A 19,708-nucleotide genomic window follows, 5' to 3' on the forward strand; every position below is an offset into this window, starting at 1 on the left:
TACGCCATCCGCCACAGGCCAGGCACAGAAAACTGCGCCGATGCTCTCAGTAGACTGCCGTTGCCCACCACGGGGGTGGAAATGGCACAGCCCGCAGATTTAGTCATGGTTATGGAAGCATTCGAGAGTGAGCAATCACCCGTCACAGCCCGACAGATTAGAACCTGGACAAGCCAGGACCCCTTACTGTCCCGAGTAAAAAATTGTGTGCTTCACGGGAACTGGTCCAGTGTCTCAGTGGAAATGCAGGAAGAGATAAAGCCGTTCCAGCGGCGCAAAGATGAAATGTCTATACAGGCAGACTGTCTTCTGTGGGGCAATCGGGTAGTGGTCCCCAAGTAGGGCAGAGACACCTTCATCAATGACCTCCACAGTACCCACCCAGGCATCGTAATGATGAAAGCGATAGCCAGATCCCACACCGCCCCCGACAGAACATCAGAAATAGGAGCAGGAGTCTGCCATTCGGCCCCTCGAGCCTGCTCCGCCATTTAATACGATCATGGCTGATCTGATCATGGACTCAGCTCCACTTCCCCGCCCGCTCCCCATAACCCCTTATTCCCTTATCGGTTAAGAAACTGTCTATTTCCGTTTTAAATCCATTCAATGGATCCACAGCTCTCTGAGGCAATGAATTCCACTGATTTACAACCTTCTGAGAGAAGAAATTCCTCCTCATCTCAGTTTTAAATGGGTGGCCCCTTATTCTAAGACCATGCCCCCTAGTTCTAGTCTCCCCCATCAGTGGAAACATCCTCTCTGCATCCACCTTGTCGAGCCCCCCTCATAATCTTATACGTTTCAATAAGATCACCTCACATTCTTCTGAATTGGTATCCTACACCATGAGCCTTGATCCATTGCCCAATTTCTTAATTAAAATATATAATCATAGAAAGACAGAAGAAGGAGACCATTCAATTTAACAATACAAGACTTTGGGCATATAATTTGCAAATGAAGTTCAACATAAGTGTGAGGTATAATATTTTGGTAAGAAAAATAAGGTCACATATTAATGTAACACCACTTTTTAAAAAAGGAGGGAGAGAGAAAACAGGTCATTATAGACCGGTTAGTGGGGAAAATGTTGGAATCAATTATTAAGGATGAAATAGCAGTGCATTTGGAAAGCAGTGACGGGATCGGTCCAAGTCAGCATGGATTTATGAAAGGGAAATCATGCTTGACAAATCTTCTAGATTTTTTTGAGGATGTAACTAGTAGAGTGGACAAGGGAGAACCAGTGGATGTGGTGTATTTGGACTTTCAAAAGGCTTTTGACAAGGTCCCACACAAGAGATTGGTGTGCAAAATTAAAGCACATGGTATTGGGGGTAATGTACTGACGTGGATAGAGAACTGGTTGGCAGACAGGAAGCAGAGAGTCGGGATAAACGGGTCCTTTTCAGAATGGCAGGCAGTGACTAGTGGAGTGCCGCGGGGCTCATTGCTGGGACCCCAGCTATTTACAATATACATTAATGATTTAGATAAAGGAATTGAGTGTAATATCTCCAAGTTTGCAGATAACACTAAGCTGGGTGGCGGTGTGAGCTGTGAGGAGGAAGCACTAAGAGGCTGCAGGGTGACGGACAGGTTAGGTGAGTGGGCAAATGCATGGCAGATGCAGTATAATGTGGATAAATGTGAGGTTATCCACTTTGGGGGCAAAACCACGAAGGCAGAATATTATCTGAATGGTGGCAGATTAGGAAAAGGGGAGGTGCAACGAGACCTGGGTGTCATGGTACATCAGTCATTGAAAGTTGGCATGCAGGTACAGCAGGCGGTGAAGGCGGCAAATGGTATATTTGTCTTCATAGTGAGAGGATTTGAGTATAGGAGCAGGGAGGTCTTACTGCAGTTGTACAAGGCCTTGGTGAGGCCTCACCTAGAATAGTGTGTTCAGTTCTGGTCTCCTAATCTGAGGAAGGACATTCTTGCTATTTAGGGAGTGCAGCAAAGGTTCACCAGACTGATTCCCAGGATGGAAGGACTGACATATGAGGAGAGACTGGATCGACTGGGCCTTTATTCACTGGAGTTTAGAAGGATGAGAGGGGATCTCAGAGACATATAAAATTCTGACGGGATTGGACAGATTAGATGCAGGAAGAATGTTTCCGATATTGGGGAAGTCAGAATCAGAGGACACAGTCTAAGGATAAGGGGTAAGCCATTTAGGACCGAGATGAGGAGAAACTTGTTCACTCAGAGAGTTGTTAACCTGTGGAATTCCTTACTGCAGAGAGTCGTTGATGCCAGTTCATTGGATATATTTAAGAGGGAGTTAGATATGGCCCTTACGGCTAAAAGGATCAAGGGGTATGGAGAGAAAGCAGAAAAGGGGTACTGAGGGAATGATCAGCCATGATCTTATTGAATGGTGGTGCAGGCTCGAAGGGCCGAATGGCCTACTCCTGCACCTATTTTCTATGTTTCTATGTTTCTATGAATTCCAATGAGTAGAGGCCCAACCTCCTCAACCTTTCCTCATAAGTCAACCCCCTCATCTCCGGAATCAACCGAGTGAACCTTCTCTGAACTGCCTCCAAAGCAAGTATATCCTTTCGTAAATATGGTGACCAAAACTGCACGCAGTATTCCAGGTGTGGCCTCACCAATACCCTGTATAACTGTAGCAAAGACTTCCATGCTTTTATACTCCATCCCCTTTGCAATAAAGACCAAGATACCATTTGCCTTCCTGATCACTTGCTGTACCTGCATACTAACTGTTATATATGTAAACTTGTATACCTTGCACAGCCACCAGAGGGCTCATCCCCTGGAGTCCCAAGGGATACCACAATCCCTTGGGAGCACAGGTATTTAAGGAGGCCTCACAGGTCGGAGAGACACTCTGGTGACCTGCATCAAAAGACTAGGGTCACACTTTACTTTGAGCTCACAGTATCCAGTCAGACTCTTTATTCATATACAACAACTGGCGACGAGATACTGATGATGAACCCAACAATGCAGAGAACAGTGGGCATCCTGGAGAAATTTTCGGAGGGAGATGATTGGGAAACCTTCGTGGAGCGACTCGACCAATACGTCGTGGCCAACAAGCTGGAAGGGGAACCGAACGCTGCCAAACGAAGGGCGATTCTCCTCACTGTCTGCGGGGCACCAACGTATGGTCTCATGAAGAATCTGCTCACTCCAGCGAAACCCACGGAGAAATCGTACGACGATTTGTACACACTGGTCCGGGAGCATTTGAACCCGAAGGAAAGCGTTCTGATGGCGAGGTACCGGTTCTACACCTACAAAAGGTCTGAAGGCCAGAAAGTGGCGAGTTATGTCACCGAGCTAAGCCGCCTTGCAGGACATTGCGAATTTGGAGGACATTTGGAGCACATGCTCAGAGACTTTTTCATACTTGGCATTGGCCACAAAACCATACTTCGCAAACTTTTGACTGTAGAGACCCCAATCTTGAGTAAGGCCACGGTGATAGCCCAGGCGTTCATTGCCACCAGTGACAATGCTAAGCAAATCTCTCAGCTGCTACAAGTACTGTGAAGAAAGTAATGTTTTCAAATTGCAACGTACAGGGCAGGCCCCACATGCCTGCAGCTGCACGTCTGTAGATGTCTCAGAGTCCACCATCAAGGGTGATGAATGCAAGGCTATTAACACCTTGTTGGCGCTGTGGGGGTGATCATTGTTTCCATTCATGCCGCTTCACAGGATATGTTTGCCAGGGCTGTGGAACAATGGGACACCTCCAACGTATGTGCAGGCGAGCTGCAAACACTGTTAATCCTGTAAACCACCATGTTGCAGAGGAGGACAGATCCACGGCAGATCACGACGAACCAGAGCCTCAGACCAAGGAGGCAGAGCTATATGGGGTGCACACATTTACCACAAAGTGTCCCCCGATAATGCTGAAGGTTGAATTAAATGGACTCCCGGTGTCAATGGAGCTGGACACGGGCGCGAGCCAGTCCATCATGAGCAAAAAGACTTTCGGAAAATTGTGGTGCAGCAAGACCTCAAGGCCAGTCTTAAATCCAATTCGCACGAAACTGAGAACTTACACAAAAGAACTGATTCCTGTAATCGGCAGTGCTACTGTAAAGGTCTCCTACGATGGAGCGGTGCACAAGCTACCACTCTGGGTGGTACCAGGCGATGGTCCCACGCTGCTCAGCAGGAGCTGGCTGGGAAAGATACGCTGGAACTGGGACAACATCCGAGCGCTATCGTCCACTGACGACACTTTGTGTGCCCAGGTCTTAAACAAATTTCCTTCGCTGTTCGAGCCAGGCATCGGGAAGTTCCAAGGAGCATATCCATCTAATTCCAGGGGCGCGACCCATCCACCATAAGGCGAGAGCAGTACCATACATGATGAGAGAAAGGGTAGTGATCGAGCTAGACCAGCTGCAACGAGAGGGCATCATTTCGCCAATCGAATTCAACGAGTGGGCCAGTCCGATTGTTCCAGTCCTTAAGGGAGACAGCACCATCAGAATCTGTGGTGATTACAAAGCAACATTCAATCGTTTCTCCCTGCAGGATCAATACCCACTACCAAAGGCTGATGACCTATTTGCGATGCTGGCGGGAGGAAAGACGTTTATGAAGCTGGACTTGACCTCGGCCTACATGAAGCAGGAGCTGGAGGAATCATCGAAGGACCTCACCTGCATCAACACGCACAAAAGTCTCTTAATTTATAACAGATGCCCGTTTGGAATTCGATCAGCTGCGGCGCTATTCCAGAAAAACATGGAAAGCTTACTGAAGTCAGTCTCGCGCATGGTGGTCTTCCAGGACGACATCTTGGTTACAGGTCGGGACACAGTTGAGCATCTGCAGAACCTGGAGGAGGCTCTTAGTTGACTCAACCGCGTGGGACTCAGGTTGAAACGCTCAAAGTGTATTTTCCTGGCGCCTAAAGTGGAGTTCTTGGGGAGAAGAATTATGACGGACGGCATCAGGCCCACCGATTCGAAGGCGGAGGCAATCGAGAACGCACCGAGGCCACAGAACATGACGGAGCCGCGGTCGTTTCTAGGACCCTATTTTGGTAACTTCTTACCGGGTCTCAGCACACTGTTAGAACCACTGCACGCCTTACTGCATAAAGGAGACGAATGGGTTTGGGGCAAAAGCCAAGAAAATGTCTTTGTAAAAGCTAGAAAATTGTTATGCTCAAACAAATTGCTTGTGTTGTATGATCCATCTAAGCGTTTGGTACTCGCATGTGATGCGTCGTCATATAGCGTCGGGTGTGTATTGCAACAAGGTAATGATTTTGGGAAATTGCTTATGCATCCAGGAGTCTGTCTAAGGCTGAGAGAGCCGACAGCATGATTGAGAAAGAAGTGTTAGCGTGTGTCTATAGGGTAAAGAAAATGTTTGGGCTAAAATTTGAATTGGAAACGGACCATAAGCCACTGATATCCCTGTTTTCCGAGAGTAAGGGGATAAATACGAATTTATCGGCCCGCATCCAGAGATGGGCGCTCACGTTGACCGCATACAACGACGCCATCCGCCACAGGCCAGGCACAGAAAACTGCGCCGATGCTCTCAGTAGGCTGCCATTGCCCACCACGGGGGTGGAAATGGCGCAGCCCGCAGATTTAGTCATGGTTATGGAAGCATTCGAGAGTGAGCAATCACCCGTCACAGCCCGACAGATTAGAACCTGGACGAGCCAGGACCCCTTACTGTCCCTAATAAAAAATTGTGTGCTTCACGGGAGCTGGTCCAGTGTCCCAGTGGAAATGCAGGAAGAGATAAAGCCGTTCCAGCGGTGCAAAGATGAAATGTCTATACAGGCAGACTGCCTTCTGTGGGGCAATCGGGTAGTGGTCCCCAAGAAGGGCAGAGACATCTTCATCAATGACCTCCACAGTACCCACCCAGGCATCGTAATGATGAAAGCGATAGCCAGATCCCATGTGTGGTGACTCGGTATCGATGCGGACTTAGAGTCCTGCGTGCAGAGCTGTAACACATGCTCACAGTTAAGCAATGCACCCAGGGAGGCACCACTAAGTTTATGGTCTTGGCCCTCCAAACCGTGGTCTAGGGTCCATGTCGACTATGCAGGCCCGTTTTTGCGTAAAATGTTCCTTGTGGCTGTAGGCGCGTACTCCAAATGGATTGAATGTGAGATAATGTCGACAATCACGTCCGCTGCCACCACTGAAAGCCTGCGGGCCATGTTTGCCACACAAGGACTACCTGATGTCCTCGTGAGCGACAATGGGCTATGCTTTACCAGTGCCGAGTTCAAAGCGTTCATGACCCGTAACGGGATCAAACATGTTACATCTGCCCCGTTCAAACCAGCATCCAATGGTCAGGCAGAGAGAGCAGTGCAAACTATCAAGCAAGGTTTGAAGAGGGTAACTGAAGGCTCACTGCAGACTCGCCTATCCCGAATCCTGCTTAGCTACCGCACGAGACCACACTCACTCACTGGGATTCCACCTGCTGAACTGCTCATGAAAAGGGCACTTAAGACAAGGCTCTCGTTAGTTCATCTACAGGTAGCGACAGGCGGCTTCAACAAAGTACATATCATGATGGCGCAAATGTGTCAATGATCCTGTATTTGTATTGAATTATGGACAAGGTCCCAAGTGGCTTCCTGGCACCATTGTGACCAAAGAGGGGAGCAGGGTGTTTTGGGTCAAACTTTCAAATGGACTCATTCACCGGAAACACTTGGACCAAATCAAACTCAGATTCAAGGATTATACTGAGCAACCCACTTTGGACCCGACCTTCTTTGATCCCCCAACATACACACCAGTGGCAACCGACACCGCGATTGGCCACAAAGCAAAACCCATCACCCACAGCAGCCCAGCAGGGCCCAACACACCAGGCAGCCCAGCAAGGCCAGCTGCACAGCAGCCCAGCAGGGCCCAACACGCCAGGCAGCCCAGCAAGGCCAGCTGCACAGCAGCCCAGCAGGGCCCAACACACCAGGCAGCCCAGCAAGGCCAGCTGCACAGCAGCCCAGTGAGGGCCCAACAAACGATTCACCAAAGCCAGCATTTGCACTGAGAAGATCAACCAGGGAAAGAAAGGCCACAAATGGACTCACCTTGTAAACAGTTACACTGTTGACTTTGGGGGGGGGGGAGTGTTGTTATGTATGTAAACTTGTATATACCTTGCACAGCCACCAGAGGGCTCATTCCCTGGAGTCCCAAGGGATCCCACAATCCCTTGGGAGCACAGGTATTTAAGGAGGCCTCACAGGTAGGAGAGACACTCTGGAGACCTGCAATAAAAGTCTAAGGTCACACTTTACTTTGAGCTCACAGTATCCAATCAGACTCTTTGCTCATATATGACACTAACCTTTTGTGTTTCATGCACAAGTACCCCCAGGTCCCGCAGCACTTTGCAATATTTCTCCATTTAAATAATAACTTGCTCTTTGATTTTTTCTGCCAACACTTTCCAACATTATACTCCATCTGCCAAATTTTTGCCCACTCACTTAGCCTGTCTATGTCCTTTTGCAGATTTCTTTGTGTCCTCCTCACACATTGCTTTTCCTCCCATCTTTATAGCGTCAATAAACTTGGCTACGTTACACTCGGTCCCTTCTTCCAAGTCGTTAATATAGATTGTAAATAGCTGGGGTCCCAGCACTGATCCCTGCGGCACCCCACTAGTTATTGATTGCCAACCTGAGAATGAACCATTTATCCCGACTCTCTGTTCTCTGTTAGTTAGCCAATCCTCTATCCATGCTAATATATTACCCCCAACCCCATGAACTTTTATCTTGTTAAGTAACCTCTTATGTGGCACCTTGTCAAATGCCTTCTGGAAATCCAAATACACCACATCCACTGGTTCCCCTTGATCCACCCTGCTCGTTACATCCTCAAAGAATTCCAGCAAATTTGTTAAACATGACTTCCCCTTCATAAATCCATGCTGACTCTGCCTGACCGAATTTTGCTTTTCCAAATGTCCTGCTACTGCTTCTTTAATAATGGACTCCAACATTTTCCCAACCACAAATGTTAGACTAACTGGTCTATAGTTTCCTCCTTTTTTAAATAGGGGCGTTACATTTGCAGTTTTCCAATCCGCTGGAACCTCCCCAGAATCCAGGGAATTTTGGTAATTTACAATCAACGCATCCACAATCCCTGCCGCTACTTTTCTTAAGACCCTAGGATGCAAGCCATCAGGTCCAGGGGATTTATCCACCTTTAGTCCCATTATAGGCAGTCCCTCAGAATCGAGGAAGACTTGCTTCCACTCTTAGAATGAGTCCTTAGGTGACTGAACAGTCCAATACGAGAACCACAGTCCCTGTCACAGGTGGGACAGACAGTGGTTGAGGGAAGGGGAGGGTGGGACTGGTTTGCCGCACGCTCCTTCCGCTGCCTGCGCTTGGTTTCTGCACGCTCTCGGCGACGAGACTCGAGGTGCTCAGCGCCCTCCCGGATGCACTTCCTTCACTTAGGGCGGACTGGTCTTTGGGCCCAGGGACTCCCAGGTGTCGGTGGGGATGTTGCACTTTATCAGGGAGGCTTTGAGGGTGGTCCCTTGTAACGTTTCCTCTGCCCACCTTTGGCTCGCTTGCCGTGAAGGAGTTCCGAGTAGAGCGCTTGCTTTGGGAGTCTCGTGTCTGGGGCATGCGGACAATGTGGCCCTGCCCAGCGGAGCTGGTCGAGTGTGGTCAGTGCTTCGATGCTGGGGATGTTGGCCTGGTCGAGGACGGTAACGTTGGTGCGTCTGTCCTCCCAGGGGATTTGCAGGATCTTGGTCCCATTATCTTACTGAGTACCACGTCCTTTGCGATTGTGATTGTGTTAAGTTCCTCCCCCGCCTATAGCCCCTTGACTATCCACTGTTGGAATATTGTCCGTGTCCTCTACTGTAAAGACTGACACAAAATATTTGTTCAGAGTTTCTGCCATCTCCATGTTCCCCATTACTAATTCCATTACTGGGAGTGTTAGCCTAGATTTTTGTGCTCAAGTCCCTGGAGTGGGACTCGAACCCACAACCTTCTGACTCAGAGGCGAGAGAGAGAGAGAGAGAGAGCTACACACTGAGCGACCAGCTTGCCTGGTTATGCCTTTAAAAAAACTGCAGCGAATGCTTTAGCTGGGCTCCAGTGGATCTGGGGCCTGGTGCAGGGGCCTAAGTTCTCCGTTATTTATAGCCTCCTGTTTCCTGTGACTGACTGACTGGCCGGCACCAGGTCCCTGAGCTGTGCATTACTGGAATCGGGCGGGCGGTCTGGGAGGGGGGGCTCCAGGAGGAGAGCAATCAGCGGCTTTTCCAAAACTACTCTCCCAAACTCCCGCAGGGAAGGTTTCCGGAGGCCGAGTTCGGGAATGTTATTGACTTAATTCCTTCATCCGCCATCTCACTCCTTTCCTCTTTTGGCCCAGGTTCCGCCACTGGCTCTCTGTTACAAAAATAAAATGTTGTCCCTTCTATCCAGCAGCTTGTAGCACAACACAATCTAAGCTGACACTCCCAGTGCCAGTACTGAGGGAGCGCTGTACTGCGCTGTCGGAGGGTCGATATTGAGGGAGCGCCGCACTGCGCTGTTGGAGGGGCAGTACTGAGGGATCGCCGCAATGCGCTGTTGGAGGGGCAGTACTGAGGGAGCGCCGCACTGCGCTGTTGGAGGGGCAGTACTGAGGGAGTGCCGCACTGTCGGAGAGGTGGTACTGAGGGAGCACCGCACTATCAGAGGAGCAGCACTGTGGGAATGCCATGCTGCGCTGTCGGAGGGGCGGTACTGAGGGAGCGCCGCACTGCGCTGCCAGAGGGGCAGTACTGAGGGAGTGCCATGCTGCGCTGTCGGAGGGTCGATATTGAGGAAGCACCGCACTATCAGAGGGGCAGTACTGAGGGAGCGCCGCACTGTCGGAGAGGTGGTACTGAGGGAGCACCGCACTATCAGAGGGGCGGTACTGAGGGAGCGCTGCACTGTCAGATGTGTTGTCTTTCGGATGAGACGTTAAACCGAGGTCCCGTCTGCCCTCTCACACGGACGTAAAAGATCCCATGGCACTATTTCGAAGAAGAGCAGGGGGAGCTCGCCCCGGTGTCCTGGGGCCAATATTTATCCCTCAACCAACATCACTAAAACAGATGATCTGGGTCATTATCACATCGCTGTGTGTGGGAGCTTGCTGTGCGCAAATTGGCTGCCGCGTTTCATACATTACAACAGCGACCACACACCAAATGTACTTCATTGGCTGTAAATCGCTTTGAGACGTCCGATGGCGGTGAAAGGCACAATACAAATGCAAGTCTTTCTATCTATTTAAGACACTCCTTAAAACCGACATCTTTGACCCAGCTTTTGGTCACCTGCCCCAATAACTCCTTACATGGCCCATGTGTCAAATTTGTGTCTGATGACGCTCCTGTGAGGGGCCTTGGGGTGTTTTACAACATTGAAGGTGCTATATAAATGCAAGTTGTTGTTGAATTGGAAACAGGAGTGGTCCCAGCGCGGAGTGGCGAGCTAGAACGCTTCAGAAGGCGGTTAACAGTCACCAACTTTGGTTGTGGGGCTGGAGTCACTTGTAGACCTAGACCAGGGTAAGGACAGCAGGCCTCCTTCCCCAGAAGGGACATCAGTCACCCAGTTAGGTTTTTACAACAATCTGACAGACTTGGGGTCGCTTGGAGGATGTGGGACTGGGGCAAGGAGGATGCCCAGGGCAGGTACAGCACGGGGTTAGATACAGAGTAAAGCTCCCTCTACACTGTCCCATCAAACACTCCCAGGGCAGGAACAGCACGGGGTGAGATACAGAGTAAAGCTCCCTCCACACTGTCCCATCAAACAATCCCAGGGCAGGTACAGCACGGGGTTAGATACAGAGTAAAGCTCCCTCTACACTGTCCCATCACACACTCCCAGGGCAGGTACAGCACGGGGTTAGATACAGAGCAAAGCTCCCTCTAGACTGTCCCATCCAACACTCCCAGGGCAGGTACAGCACGGGGTTAGATACAGAGTAAAGCTCCCTCTACACTGTCCCATCAAACACTCCCAGGGCAGGTACAGCACGGGGTTAGATACAGAGTAAAGCTCCCTCGACACTGTCCCATCAAACACTCCCAGGGCAGGTACAGCACGGGGTTAGATACAGAGTAAAGCTCCCTCTGCACTATCCCATCAAACACTCCCAGAGCAGGTACAGCACGGGTTAGATACAGAGTAAAGCTCCCTCTACACTGTCCCATTAAACACGCCCAGAGCTGGTACAGCCCGGGTTAGATACAGAGTAAAGCTCCCTCTACACTGTCCCCATCAAACACTCCCAGGGCAGGGACAGCACAGGTTAGATACAGAGTAAAGCTCCCTCTACATTGTCCCATCAAACACTCCCAGGGCAGGTACAGCACGGGGTTAGATACAGAGTAAAGCTCCCTCTACATTGTCCCATCAAATACTCCCAGGGCAGGTACAGCACGGGTTAGATACAGAGTAAAGCTCCCTCTACACTGTCCCATCAAACACTCCCAGTGAACGTACAGCACGGGGTTCGTTACAGAGTAAAGCTTCCTCTACAGACTGGGCTGGGTGATGTGTAATGAGAAAGGACTAATTAGCAATCTTGTTGTGCGAGGCCCCTTGGGGAAGAGTGACCATAATATGGTAGAATTCTTTATTAAGATGGAGAGTGACACAATTTATTCAGAGACGAGGGACCTGAACTTAAGGAAAGGTAACTTTGATGGTATGAGACGTGAATTGGCTAGAATAGACTGGCGAATGATACTTAAAGAGTTGACGGTGGATAGGCAATGGCAAACATTTAAAGATCACATGGATGAACTTCAACAATTGTACATCCCTGTCTGGAGTAAAATTAAAACGGGGAAGGTGCTCAACCATGGCTAACAAGGGAAATTAAGGATAGTGTTAAATCCAAAGAAGAGGCATATATATTGGCCAGAAAAAGCAGCAAACCTGAGGACTGGGAGAAATTTAGAATTCAGCAGAGGAGGACAAAGGGTTTAATTAGGAGGGGGAAAATAGAGTATGAGAGGAAGCTTGCTGGGAGCATAAAAACTGACTGCAAAAGCTTCTATAGATATGTGAAAAGAAAAAGATTAGTGAAGACAAACGTAGGTCCCTTGCAGTCAGATTCAGGTGAATTTATAATGGGGAACAAAGAAATGGCAGACCAATTGAACAAATACTTTGGATCTGTCTTCACGAAGGAAGACACAAATAACTTTCCGGAAATGCTAGGGGACCGAGGGTCTAGTGAGAAGGAGGAACTGAAGGAAATCCTTATTAGTCGGGAAATTATGTTAGAGAAATTGATGGGGTTGAAGGCCGATAAATCCCCAGGGCCTGATAGTTTGCATCCCAGAGTACTTAAGGAAGTGGCTCCAGAAATAGTGGATGCATTGGTGGTCATTTTCCAACATTCTATCAACACTGGATCAGTTCCTATGGACTGGAGTGCAGCTAATGTAATCTCACTTTTTAAAAAAGGAGGGTGCGAGAAAACAGGTAATTATAGACCGGTCAGCCTGACATCGGTGGTGGGGAAAATGTTGGAATCAATTATTAAAGATGTAATAGCAGCGCATTTGGAAAGCAGTGACAGGGAAATCAAGCTTGACAAATCTTCGAGAATTTTTTGAGGATGTAACTAGTAGAGTGGACAAGGGAGAACCAGTGGATGTGGTGTATTTAGACTTTCAAAAGGCTTTTGACAAGGTCCCACACAAGAGATTGGTGTGCAAAATTAAAGCACATGGTATTGGGGGTAATGTACTGATGTGGATAGAGAACTGGTTGGCAGACAGGAAGCAGAGAGTCGGGATAAACGGGTCCTTTTCAGAATGGCAGACAGTGACTAGTGGGGTGCCGCAGGGCTCAGTGCTGGGACCCCAGCTATTTACAATATACATCAATGATTTGGATGAAGGAATTGAGTGTCATATATCCAAGTTTGCAGATGACACTAAGCTGGGTGGCGGTGTGAGCTGTGAAGAGGATGCTAAGAGGCTGCAGGGTGACTTGGACAGGTTAGGTGAGTGGGCAAATGCATGGCAGATGCAGTATAATGTGGATAAATGTGAGGTTATCCACTTTGGTGGAAAAAAACGAAGGCAGAATATTATCTGAATGGCGACAGATTAGGAAAAGGGGAGGTGCAACGAGGCCTGGGTGTCATGGTACATCTTCATTGAAAGTTGGCATGCAGGTACAGCAGGCGGTGAAGAAGGCAAATGGCATGTTGGCCTTCATAGCGAGGGGATTTGAGTATAGGAGCAGGGAGGTCTTACTGCAGTTGTACAGGGCCTTGGTGAGGCCTCACATGGAATATTGTGTTCGGTTCTAGTCTTCTAATCTGAGGAAGGACATTCTTGCTATTGAGGGAGTGCAGCGAAGGTTCACCAGACTGATTCCAGGGATGGCAGGACTGACATATGAGGAGAGATTGGATTGACTGGGACTGTATTCACTGGAGTTGAGAAGGATGGGAGGGGATCTCATAGAAACATATAAAATTCTGACGGAACTGGACAATTAGATGCAGGAAGAATGTTCCCGATGTTGGGGAAGTCCAGAACCAGGGGTCACAGTCTAAGGATAAGGGGTAAGCCATTTAGGACCGAGATGAGGAGAAACTTCTTCACTCAGAGAGTTATTAACCTGTGGAATTCTCTACTGCAGAGAGTTGTTGATGCCAGTTCATTGGATATATTCAAGAGAGAGTTATATATGGCCCTTACGGCTAAAGGGATCAAGGGGTATGGAGAGAAAGCAGGAAATTGGTACTGAGGGAATGATCAGCAATTATCTTATTGAATGGTGATGCAGGCTCGAAGGGCCGAATGGCCTACTCCTACACCTATTTTCTATGTTTCTACACTGTCCCATCAAATACTGCCAGGGCAGGTACAGCACGGGGTTAGATACAGAGTAAAGCTCCCGCTACACTGTCCCATCAAACACTCCCAGGGCAGGTACAGCACGGGGTTAGATACAGAGTAAAGCTCCCTCTACACCGTCCCATCAAACACTCCCAGGGCAGGTACAGGGGGTTAGATACAGAGTAAAGCTCCCTCTACACTGTCCCCATCAAACACTCCCAGGGCAGGTATAGCACGGGGTTAGATACAGAGTAAAGCTCCCTCTACACTGTCCCATCAAACACTCCCAGGGCAAGTATAGCATAGGGTTAGATACAGAGTAAAGCTCCCTCTACACTGTCCCATCAAACACTCCCAGGGCAAGTATAGCATGGGGTTAGATACAGAGTAAAGCTCCCTCCACACTGTCCCATCAAACACTCCCAGGGCAAGTATAGCATGGGGTTAGATACAGAGTAAAGCTCCCTCGACACTGTTCCATCAAACACTCCCAGGGCAGGTACAGCACGGGGTTAGATACAGAGTAAAGCTCCCTCTGCACTATCCCATCAAACACTCCCAGAGCAGGTACAGCACGGGTTAGATACAGAGTAAAGCTCCCTCCACACTGTCCCCATCAAACACTCCCAGGGCAGGGACAGCACAGGTTAGATACAGAGTAAAGCTCCCTCTACACTGTCCCATCAAACACTTCCAGGGCAGGTACAGCACGGGGTTAGATACAGAGTAAAGCTCCCTCTACACTGTCCCATCAAACACTCCCAGGGCAGGTACAGCATGGGTTAGATACAGAGTAAAGCTCCCTCTACATTGTCCCATCAAACACTCCCAGGGCAGGTACAGCATGGGTTAGATACAGAGTAAAGCTCCCTCTACATTGTCCCATCAAATACTCCCAGGGCAGGTACAGCACGGGTTAGATACAGAGTAAAGCTCCCTCTACACTGTCCCATCAAACACTCCCAGGGCAGGTACAGCACGGGGTTAGATACAGAGTAAAGCTCGCTCTACACTGTCCCATCAAACACTCCCAGGGCAGGTACAGCACGGGGTTAGATACAGAGTAAAGCTCCCTCTACACTGTCCCATCAAACACTCCCAGGGCAGATACAGCACGGGGTTAGATACAGAGTAAAGCTCCCTCTACACTGTCCCATCAAACACTCCCAGAGCAGGTACAGCACGGGGTTAGATACAGAGTAAAGCTCCCTCTACACTGTCCCATCAAACACTCGCAGGGCAGGTACAGCACGGGGTTAGATACAGAGTAAAGCTCCCTCTACACTGTCCCATCAAACACTCGCAGGGCAGGTACAGCACGGGGTTAGATACAGAGTAAAGCTCCCTCTACACTGTCCCATCAAACACTCCCAGGGTAGGTACAGCATGGGGTTAGATACAGAGTAAAGCTCCCTCTGCACTGTCCCCATCAAACACTCCCAGGGCAGGTACAGGGGGTTAGATACAGAGTAAAGCTCCCTCTACACTGTCCCATCAAACACTCCCAGAGCAGGTACAGCACGGGGTTAGATACAGAGTAAAGCTCCCTCTACACTGTCCCATCAAACACTCGCAGGGCAGGTACAGCACGGGGTTGGATACAGAGTAAAGCTCCCTCTACACTGTCCCATCAAACACTCCCATTCAATGGGCCTCTCTCATACGTTCCTCTCAGCAGCAATCCTTCCCACCGCCCCCCCCCGCCCTCTGATCCTTCCCTCGCTGTACGATGTGGGAGGCCTCGTCTCGGTCGGGCCCCCCACGCCATGGTCCGTGAATGTCTCAGGCTCCCACGCTGTCACATAAGGTTCAGCTATTTAAGAGGCTGATTGCGGGTGAGCGGGGTTTGAAAGGGAAAAAGCGGCCAGGCATCTGGGCCGAATCACCCGCCACATTCGGAGCAGATTAAACGCAAGGAGATAACGATTTGCAGGCTCACTAAATCAAAACCTCCTTGCTCGAATGATGTCACTGCCCGGGAATGAAGTTAGCCTGGATCGCAGAGGTGAGGAAATCTAAATGAAAACCAGCGGGGCGGATAATTGTGTGGGAACGAGTCGTGTCGGTGCTCATACTCTTTGCTTCGAATGTCTCAAGCCGGAGGCAGTCTCGAAGTGGAGTAATTTTGTATATTATTGAAGGATCGCATCCAAGCTTTAATATCATTTCCCCCAGATGAGTTTCAGCACGTGTTCAGGCTGTCCTGCTGCCCACACTGTGTCAACGCCCAGCTGGTTGTGGAAACTGGCACCCACACAGCCAGCGAGGGTACTCCATCCGCTCCCTGCTTGGTGCTCTGCAAGTTGGTCCTTCTCAGCCATGGCTCAGTGGGCAGCACTCTCTCTCTCTTGCCTCCCAGTCAGAAGGTCGTGGCTTCGAGTCCCCACTCTGGAGACTTAAGCACACAATCCAGGCCGATTGTGCAGTACTGAGGGAGCGCCCTACTGCGCTGTCGGAGCGGCAGTGCTGAGGGAGTGCCGCACTGTCGGAGGGGCAGTACTGAGGGAGTGCCGCACTGTCGGAGGGGCAGTACTGAGGGAGTGCCGCACTGTCGGAGGGGCAGTACTGAGGGAGTGCCGCACTGTCGGAGGGGCAGTACTGAGGGAGTGCCGCACTGTCGGAGGGGCAGTGCTGAGGGAGTGCCGCACTGTCGGAGGGGCAGTACTGAGGGAGTGCCGCACTGTCGGAGGGGCAGTACTGAGGGAGTGCCGCACTGTCGGAGGGGCGGTACTGAGGGAGTGCCGCACTGTCGGAGGGGTGGTACTGAGGGAGTGCCGCACTGTCGGAGGGACGGTACTGAGGGAGTGCCGCACTGTCGGAGGGGCAGTACTGAGGGAGTGCCGCACTGTCGGAGGGGCAGTACTGAGGGAGTGCCGCACTGTCGGAGGGACGGTACTGAGGGAGTGCCGCACTGTCGGAGGGGCGGTACTGAGGGAGTGCCGCACTGTCGGAGGGGCGGTACTGAGGGAACGCCGCACTGTCGGAGGGGCAGTACTGAGGAAGTGCCGCACTGTTGGAGGGGCAGTACTGAGGGAGTGCCGCACTGTTGGAGGGGCAGTACTGAGGGAGTGCCGCACTGTTGGAGGGGCAGTACTGAGGGAGTGCCGCACTGTTGGAGGGGCAGTACTGAGGGAGTGCCGCACTGTTGGAGGGCAGTACTGAGGGAGTGCCGCACTGTTGGAGGGCAGTACTGAGGGAGTGCCGCACTGTAGGAGGGGCAGTACTGAGGGAGTGCCGCAATGTTGGAGGGGCAGTACTGAGGGAGTGCCGCACTGTCGGAGGGGCGGTACTGAGCGAGCGCCGCACTGTCGGAGGGGCGGTACTGAGGGAGTGCCGCACTGTCGGAGGGGCAGTACTGAGGGAGCGCCGCACTGTCGGAGGGGCAGTACTGAGGGAGTGCCGCGCTGTCGGAGGGGCAGTACTGAGGGAATGCCGCATTGTCGGAGGGGCAGTACTGAGGGAACGCCGCACTTTTGGAGGGGCAGTACTAAGGAAGTGCCGCACTGTTGGAGGGGCGGTACTGAGGGAGTGCCGCACTGTCGGAGGGGCAGTATTGAGGGAGCGCCGCACTGTCGGAGGGGCAGTACTGAGGGAGCGCCGCACTGTCGGAGAGGCAGTACTGAGGGAGCGCCGCACTGTCGGAGGGGGGCAGTACTGAGGGAGCGCCGCACTGTTGGAGGGGCAGTACTGAGGGAGCGCCGCGCTGTCGGAGGGGCAGTACTGAGGGAACACCGCACTGTCGGAGGGGCAGTACTGAGGGAGCGCCGCACTGTCGGAGGGGCAGTACTGAGGGAGCGCCGCACTGTCGGAGGGGCAGTACTGAGGGAGCGCCGCACTGTCGGAGGGGCAGTACTGAGGGAGCGCCGCACTGTCGGAGGGGCAGTACTGAGGGGGCGCCGCACTGTCGGAGGGGCAGTACTGAGGGAGCGCCGCACTGTCGGAGGGGCAGTACTGAGGGAGCGCCGCACTGTCGGAGGGGCAGTACTGAGGGAGCGCCGCACTGTCGGAGGAGCAGTACTGAGGGAGCGCCGCACTGTCGGAGGGGCAGTACTGAGGGAGCGCCGCACTGTCGGAGGGGCAGTACTGAGGGAGCGCCGCGCTGTCGGAGGGGCAGTACTGAGGGAACACCGCACTGTCGGAGGGGCAGTACTGAGGGAGCGCCGCACTGTCGGAGGGGCAGTACTGAGGGAGCGCCGCACTGTCGGAGGGGCAGTACTGAGGGAGCGCCGCACTGTCGGAGGGGCAGTACTGAGGGAGCGCCGCACTGTCGGAGGGGCAGTACTGAGGGGGCGCCGCACTGTCGGAGGGGCAGTACTGAGGGAGCGCCGCACTGTCGGAGGGGCAGTACTGAGGGAGCGCCGCACTGTCGGAGGGGCAGTACTGAGGGAGCGCCGCACTGTCGGAGGAGCAGTACTGAGGGAGCGCCGCACTGTCGGAGGGGCAGTACTGAGGGAGCGCCGCACTGTCGGAGGGGCAGTACTGAGGGAGCGCCGCACTGTCGGAGGGGCAGTACTGAGGGAGCGCCGCACTGTCGGAGGGGCAGTACTGAGGGAGCGCCGCACTGTCGGAGGGGCAGTACTGAGGGAGCGCCGCACTGTCGGAGGGGCAGTACTTCTTTCTTTCACCTCACCTCAGCTCAACTTCCTCCTCTGCTTCCTAAATACTGCCCAATTCCAAAGTGGTCTCCTAGTCCCTGAACTCACCTTTTCCCTTTCCCGGCTGTTGTGTATGTAACCCTTGGCAACCTGTATCACACCACCACCAGAGGGCCTACCTGTTGGAGTCCCAAGGGATCCCAGCATCCGTTGGGAGCACAGTATATAAGCAGGCCTCCCACGCGGTACCTGCAGTCTGGAGTCTAACTAAAGGAGCTAAGGTCACACTTACTCATTGCTTACAGTACTCAGTTTCATCCTTTATTATGAGCGTAACAATTGGCGACGAGATAACAAACAACCGTGCGAAAATACAAAGAACAGTTGGTATCCTGGAGAAGTTCTCAGAAGGGGACGATTGTGAGGCCTTCATGGAGAGTCTCGACCAATACTTCGTGGCCAACGAGCTGGAAGGGGACGAGAACACTGCCAAAGGAAGGGCGATCCTCCTTACCGTCTGTGGGGCAACAACCTATGGCCTCATGAAGAATCTTCTCGCTCCAGTAAAACCAACAACCAAATCCTATAAAGAATTGTGTACGCTAGTCCTGGAGCACCTAAATCCTAAGGAAAGTGTTTTGATGGCGAGATATTGGTTCTACACGTGTCATCGGTCGGAGAGCCAGGAAGTGGAGAGCTACGTCGCCGAATTAAGGCGCCTTGCGAATTTGATGGATTCCTAGAACAATGCTGAGAGACTTTTTTATGCTTGGCATTGGCCATGAGGTAATCCTTCGCAAACTATTGACTGTTGAAACACCGAATCTGAGCAAAGCCACAACGATAGCGCAGGCATTTATGTCCACCAGCGATAACAGCGATACATTTCGCAGCAGAAGAGGTTTCAGCTCGTACTGTGCACAAAGTAATGTTGTTTTTGAGCAGGAATATACATGGCAGAATGTACACGCCTGCAGCTGTATGACCTCAGATGACCCAGAGTCTGCCATCAATCGTTAATGTGAGGCAGTTAACACCTTGTTGGCGCTGCGGAGGTGATCATCGGGCCCATCAATGCCGCTTCAAGCACTAGGCGTGCAACGGCTGCAGACCAATGGGACACCTCCAGCGAATGTGCAGACGAGCTGCAAACCCTGCAAACCACCACGTTGCAGAGGAGGACCGATCCATGGTGGATCAGGCTGAACCAGAGACTCGAACCG

At 51.5% G+C, this 19,708-nt stretch overlaps 1 protein-coding gene across 1 annotated transcript in view; it reads right to left on the minus strand.

Annotated features, from left to right (window-relative positions):
* Positions 1–19,708, minus strand: part of LOC139240216 (multiple epidermal growth factor-like domains protein 10) — a 232,263-nt gene that overhangs the window by 176,871 nt on the left and 35,684 nt on the right. The window lies entirely within an intron of this gene.

Source organism: Pristiophorus japonicus, chromosome 30 (genome assembly GCF_044704955.1).
Source record: "Pristiophorus japonicus isolate sPriJap1 chromosome 30, sPriJap1.hap1, whole genome shotgun sequence".
Taxonomy (NCBI): Eukaryota; Metazoa; Chordata; class Chondrichthyes; family Pristiophoridae; genus Pristiophorus; species Pristiophorus japonicus.